Source organism: Sminthopsis crassicaudata, chromosome X (assembly GCF_048593235.1).
Source record: "Sminthopsis crassicaudata isolate SCR6 chromosome X, ASM4859323v1, whole genome shotgun sequence".
Lineage (NCBI taxonomy): Eukaryota > Metazoa > Chordata > Mammalia > Dasyuromorphia > Dasyuridae > Sminthopsis > Sminthopsis crassicaudata.
Genome location: NC_133623.1, coordinates 6,130,426 through 6,137,709, shown reverse-complemented (window position 1 = coordinate 6,137,709; position 7,284 = coordinate 6,130,426).

Here is a 7,284-nt window from a genome sequence, read left to right as displayed (position 1 = left end):
GGACATGCTCGAGGTTAAAATTCTGCGGACGCAAAGGGAAACACTTCCAATGAGAAATCAAAATTGGCTTTTTCTTGTAAGAACGATGTGGTTAAGTCAGGGATTCTACTAATCAAATGAGCCGGATTATTTCGGGCCTTTCCTCTTTGGTTAACACAAGCATTTATTTACATGAGACTTTAAAGAGCTTTAAAAATATGGTCTCACTTATATCAACTGATGCTGAGTGAAATGAGCAGAACTAGGAGATCATTATATACTTCAACAATGGGACTGTATGAGGATGGATTCTGATGGAAGTGAATATGCTCAACATAGAGAAGAGCTAATCCAATTTCAATTGATCAATGATGGACAGAATCAGCTACACCCAGAGAAGGAACACTGGGAAATGAGTGTAAACTGAGAGCATTGTTTTTGTTTTGTTTTGTTTTGTTTTGTTTTTCTTCCCAGATTATCTTTACCTTGCGAATACAATTCTTCCTTTGCAACAACAACAACAACAACAAAATTCGGTTCTGCACATATATATTGTACCTAGGATATACTATAAAATATTTAACATGTATGGGAATGCCTGCCATCTAGGGGAGAGGGTGGAGGGAAGGAGGGGAAAAACTCAGAACAGAAGGGAGTACAAGGGATAGTGTTGTAAAAAAAAAATTTACCTATGCATATGTACTGTCAAAGAAAATGTTATAATTATAAAAATTAATTTAAAAAAAATATGGTCTCAGGGGCAGCTAGGTGGCGCAGTGAATAGACCACCAGCCCTGAAGTCAGGAAGACCTGAGTTCAAATTTGACCTCAGACATTTAACACGTCCTATCTGCATCCTGGGCAAGTCACTTAACCCTAATTGTCTCAGAAAAAAAATTTAAAAAAAAATTATATATATATATATATATTACACACACACACACACACACACATATATGGTCTCATTTGATCCTCACAGCCATCTGGGACACAAGTTTAATAATCATCTCCGTTTTACACATGAGGTCATCTCCAGACTTCACTGGCTGAGCCCACACTGGGAATGCTGGTCCCCTTCACCTCTGCCTCCTAGTTTCCCTCCCTGGTTTCCTTCAAGTTCCACCCAAAATCCCATGAAGCCTTTCTTTCTCCCCCTGCAAGCAAGTGCCTTCCCTCCCCTGGTCACCTCCAATTGGTCTCGTATAAATCTTATTTGTAAAGCATCCATGTTTTGCATTCCCCATTGGACCAGGAGCTCTTTGAGATCAGGGACAGTCTTTTGCTTATCTTTGTGTTCCTAGGGCTCAGCACAGTGCCTGGCACATAGTAGGTACACATGTTCATTGACTGACTCGCAGATAAACTCTCTGAAACAGGTCATGAACATTAGAATGGGACATAAACCCTTGCATACTAAGTGAAGATAGTGTTCTTAGGGAAGAGACAGTGTGATGTAGTAGATGTTGAGCACATCTAAGAGTCAAGGAGACCTGGGTTCAAGTCCTGCCTCTGGTTCATACCAGATAGGTGACCCTGGGTTCACCACTTCCCTCTGAGCTAAGTGACAACACATTAGAAGAGAGCGTTCCTGCCCCTTAGCTCCTTGGATGGATAAAGTCACAGATCCTGTTCAAAAAAGAGGAAGAGTTAGGTTGAGTTTCCAATCTAAGGGATTTCAAAGGGGAGGAGAACAAGACCGGGGAATCGGGGAGTTGGGATACAGGCTGGATTTGTAAGCTAGAATTGCTTCAATATCCTGAGGCTTAAGGAGCCATCTCCAGAAGGGGCCTTTGGGAGCCTAACTCAGTAGAAGGGCCCACCCGGGATACATGCTGCATTTGGATAGGAACTCAGCAATTTTCTATGCTGGAGATGATCTCAATTTCAGCTTGAGACAAAGGTAGCATTGAGAAGAAAATATAATGGCGGCATTGGGAAAAGGTTCATACTTTATTCTTGCTTTGCTTTTTGAATTTCCCTTTTTAAAAATGAGTGGATTTTCAGTGGTTAACGATGGGAGAACCCAGCTCTGAAGAGCTTGGGCAAAAGAGAGGAGGATCTCCCCTCCTTCCTACCCCAGTTCAAGAACCTTAAAGGATAATATAATAGGCTTGAACTAGAGAGAATGAGGAAAGAAAATATAGACTTAGGAACTGTGGGTTTCCTCATTTGCAAACTGGAGAGCTTCAATAGAGAGGATCAATATTTTAGTATAAAGAGATGAACAGGAGAGGACACAGTTTTTAGCCTTGGTTCAAAAGCACCAACTTTTTGTCTCCCTGAGAGTGCAGCCCAAAAGACAAAGAATCTTAGAGGTTTGTGATAAACTTCTCAAAAAGCAGAGCTAAACACAAGCTGATGGGGTTTTTTTTCCTTTACCTTAGGCTGAAAAATAGTCCAAATATCATCGATTTAATTTTATTCATGCACAGAGAAAGGCAGAACTCTGGGGTCAAATTCACTGCTCATTCATTCCTTCTCTTCTCTGTGTGCAAAAAGCTCTCTACAGAGGTGAAGATTGGGATAATGACTAGGGGATAGGAATTGCCTTGAGATGAGGAGAACATAGCTGCTCTTGGGGGGGAGCGCCCAATCCCAAAAGTACAGGCCGGAAAGGGAAGTAGAACCTCAGCTTTGACTTATACCCAGGTAAACACAAAGTTTACCCTGGAAAAGCTGCACTTACATTCTCTCCAGTCAGTTATATTTATAAACATATGTTTATTTACAAGGATGAGGCAGTGCCATCTAGTGGAGAGAGGAGTCAGAAAGTCATCTTCCTGAGTTCAAACCTGGCCTCACACCTTTCCTGGCTCTGTGACTCTCCACAAATCACTTGACCTTGCTTCCTCAGTTTCTTCATCTATATAATGAACTGGAGAAGGAAATGGCCAACCACTCTTGTGTATTTTCCAAGACAACCCCGGTTGGGGTTTGATGAAGAGCCAGACTTGACTGAAACAATAAACAATTTAAAATGATTCATTGGGAATCCAGAACTCAACAACTCAAGATGATTCTCAGCAATTGTGAAAGGAACTAATCCTAAAGAGGGCTCCAGAAGTAATCCTAAGAAAGGCTCCAGAAGTAATCCTATGGAGGGCTCTGGAAATAATCCTTTTTTTTTTTTTTCCCTGAGGCTGGAGTTAAGCGACTTGCCCAGGGTCACACAGCTAGGAAATGTTAAGTGTCTGAGATCAGATTTGAACTCGGGTCCTCCTGAATTCAGGGCTGGTGCTCTATCCACTGTGCCACCTAGCTGCCCTCTGGAATAATCCTAAAGAAAGCTCCAGAAGTAATCTTGAGCAAGGCTTCTGAAGAAATCCTAAGGAGGTCTCTAGAAGTAATCCTAAAGAAGGCTCAGGAAGTAATCCTATGGAGGGCTCTGGAAATAATCCTAAAGAAGGCTCCAGAAGTAATACTAAGGAGGTCTCTGGAAGTAATCCTAAAGAGGGCTCTGGAAGTAATCCTAAAGAAGGCTCCAGAAGTAATCCTAAAGAGGACTTGAGAAGTAAACCTAAGGAGGTCTCTGGAAGTAATCCTAAGGAAGGCTCAGAAAGGAATTCTAAAGAGGGCTCCAGAAGTAACCCTAAATAGACCTAGCAAATATAATAAACATGACAATACTCCCTAAACTAATCTATTTATTTAGTGCTATAACAATCAGACTCCCAAGAAACTGTTTTAATGACCTAGAAAAAAATAACAAAATTCATGCGAAGGAATAAAAAGTGGAGAATTTCAAGGGAATTAATGAAAAAAAAAATCAGAGGAAGGTGGCCTATCTGTACCAGATCTAAAACTATATTATCAAGCAGCAGTAACCAAAATCTTTTTGTATTAGTTAAGAAACACATTAGTTGATCAGTGGAATACATTAGGTTCACAGGACAAAATAATGAACAACTATAGCAATCTAGTGTTTGACAAGCCCAAAGATCCCAACTTTTGGGATAAAAATTCATTATTTGACAAACACTGTTGGGAAAACTGGAAATTAGTGTGGCAGAAATTAGGCATGGACCCACACTTAACACCATATACCAAGATAAGATCACAATGGGTCCCTGATTTAGGCATAAAGAAGGAGATCATAAATAAATTAGAGGAACATAGGATAGTTTATCTCTCAGACTTGTGGAGGAGAAAGGAATTTGTGGTCAAAAGATAACTAGAGATCATTATTGATCACAAAATAGAAAATTTTGATTACATCAAATTAAAAACCCTTTGTATAAACGCAACTAATACAAATAAGATTAAAAGGGAAGCAACAAATTGGGAAGATATTTTTACATTCACAGGTTCTGATAAAGGCCTCATTTCCAAAATATACAGAGAATTGACTATAATTTATAAGAAATCAAGCCATTCTCCAATTGATAAATGGTCAAAGGATATAAACAGATAATTCTCAGATGATGAAATTGAAACTATTTCCACTCATATGAAAGAGGGTTCCAAATCACTACTGATCAGAGAAATGCAAATTAAGACAACTCTGAGATACCACTATACACCTGTCAGATTGGCTAAGATGACAGGAACAAATAATGATGAATGTTGGAGGGGATGTGGGAAAACTGGGACACTGATGCATTGTTGGTGGAGTTGTGAAAGAATCCAACCATTCTGGAGACAAACTGGAATTATGCCCCAAAAGTTATCAAACTGTGCATACCCTTTGACCCAGCAGTGTTTCTACTGGGCTTATATCCCAAGGAAATACTAAAGAAGGGAAAGGGACCTGCATGTACCAAAATGTTTGTGGCAGCTCTTTTTGTTGTAGCTAGAAACTGGAAGATGAATGGATATCCATCCATTGGAGAATGGTTGGGTAAATTATGATATATGAATTTAATGGAATATGAGTGTTCTGTAAGAAATGACCAGCAGGATGAATACAGAGAGACTTGGAGAGACTTACATCAACTGATGCTGAGTGAAACAAGCAGAACAAAAGATCACTGTACACTTCAACAACGATACTGTATGAGGATGTATTCTGATGGAAGTGGATATCTTCAACATAGAGAAGATCTAATTCAGTTCCAATTGATCAATAATGGACAGAATCAGCCACACCCAGAGGAACATTGGGAAATGAGTGTAAACTGTTTGTACTTTTGTTTTTCTTCCCAGGTTATTTTTATCTTCTGAATCCAATTCTCCCTGTGCAACAAGAGAATTGTTCGGTTCTGCACACATAGATTGTATCTAGTATATACATATTTGGCATGTATCAGACTGCCCTCTAATTGATCAATGATGGACAGAAACCACTACACCTAGGAAAGGAACACTGGGAGATAAGTGTAAACTGTTGTATTTTTGTTTTTCTTCCCAGGTTATTTTTACCTTTAAATCCAATTCTTCCTGTGAAACAAGAGAGCTGTTCGGTTCTGCACACATAGATTGTATCTAGGATATACTATAACATATTTAACATGTATGGGACTGCCTGCCATCTAGGGGAGGGGGTGGTGGGAGGGAAGGGAAAAGTTGGAATAGAAATGAGTGCAAGCGATAATGGTGTAAAAAATTACCCAAACATATGTTTTGTCAATAAAAATTTATAATAAAAAATTTTTAATTGAAAAAAAGAAGTAATCCTAAGGAGGGCTCCAGAAGTAATCCTTAAGAGTGCTCCAGACTTAGAAAAAATAACAACAAAATTCATATGGAAGAACAAAAGGTCGAGAATTTCGAGAGAATTAATGAAAAAGAAAAATCACATGAAGGTGGCCTAGCTGTACCTGATCTAAAACTATATTATAAAGCAGCAGTCACCAAAACCATTTGGTATTGGCTAAGAAACAGATTAGTTGATCAATGGAATAGGTTAGGTTCACAAGACAAAATAGTCAATAACTTCAGCAATCTAGTGTTTGACAAACCCAGAGATGCTAACTTTTGGGAATTTACTATTTGACAAAAACTGCTGGGAAAACTGGAAATTAGTATGGCAGAAATTAGGCATGGACCCACACTTAACACCACATACCATATACCAAGATAAATTTCCAAAATATACAGAGAACTGACTCTAATTTATAAAAAATCAAGCCATTCTCCAATTGATAAATGGTGAAAGGATATGAACAGACACTTTTCAGATGATGAAATTGAAACTCATATGAAAGTTTTCCAAATCACTATTGATCAGAGAAATGCAAACTAAGACAACTCTGAGAACTGGAAATGAATGGATGCCTATCAATTGGAGAATGGTTGGGTAAATTGTGGTATAATGGCAAATGAGTGTGAACTGTTTACATTTTAGTTTTTCTTCTCAGCTTATTTTTACCTTCTGAATCCTCAGGAGGTCTCCATGCAAAGCAAAGCATGATGTACATCTTGTTATACCGGGATCAAATTCTCCACAAGCCATATGAATATTTTTATACTAGTAAGGCAAATGGATGGCAAATCCATTTTACTCCCCCCCCCCTTTTTTTTTTACTGTAATTGGCGTCAAATGACTTTCCCAGGCTCCCACAGCCAGGAAGTATTGTGTCTGAAGCCAGATTTGAACTCAGGTCCTTCTGACTTCAGGGCTGGTGCTCTATCCACTGTACCTTACTCCCATTTTAAAGACAGAAAAGGAAAAAAAGTGATTTGATTGGCCAGTTTTCTGGATTCTGTGACCCAGGACTTGTTGAAGGGATGATAACTTTGCACAAAACAAGGCTTTTATATAATACTTAGGATGTGCTACAAACCACTTTACACTTACCGGTCCTTTTAGTACCAATAAGAGTTTGCATTGACATGTCCCAGTATGAAGAACAAAGTGCTTTTCCATACATTTCTTTTGGGGTAATGGAAAAAAGCAAGGGAGCTAGAGATTTCTAGCATCGCCACTTACTAGATTGTAATTTAGACAAGTCACCCAGCCTAGGAGGGGGGCAGAGGAACATCATCATCACCAGTGGCAGCAGCAGCAGTAGCAACAGTAGCAACAGTAGTAGTAGTAGTAGTAGTAGTAGTAGTAGTAGTAGTAGTAGTAGTAGTAGTAGTGGTGGTGGTGGTGGTGGTGGTGGTGGTGGTAGTAATAGTAGTAATTAGCAGCAGCAGAAGGGATGAGTAAGGGACAAGCAGGCTGGAAAAGAAAGAAGGTAAGCTATTATAAATACCAAACAGAGGATTTTCTATTTGATTCTAGGGATAAAATGGAGTCACTGAGGGAGCAAGATGAGGATGACATGATCAGCTTTGTACTTTAGGCAGAGCAAAGGATGGAACGGAGTAGAGAGAGATGAAAAAGGGCCTCTTCCTCATGGGAAGAGCCACAAGAAGGCAACG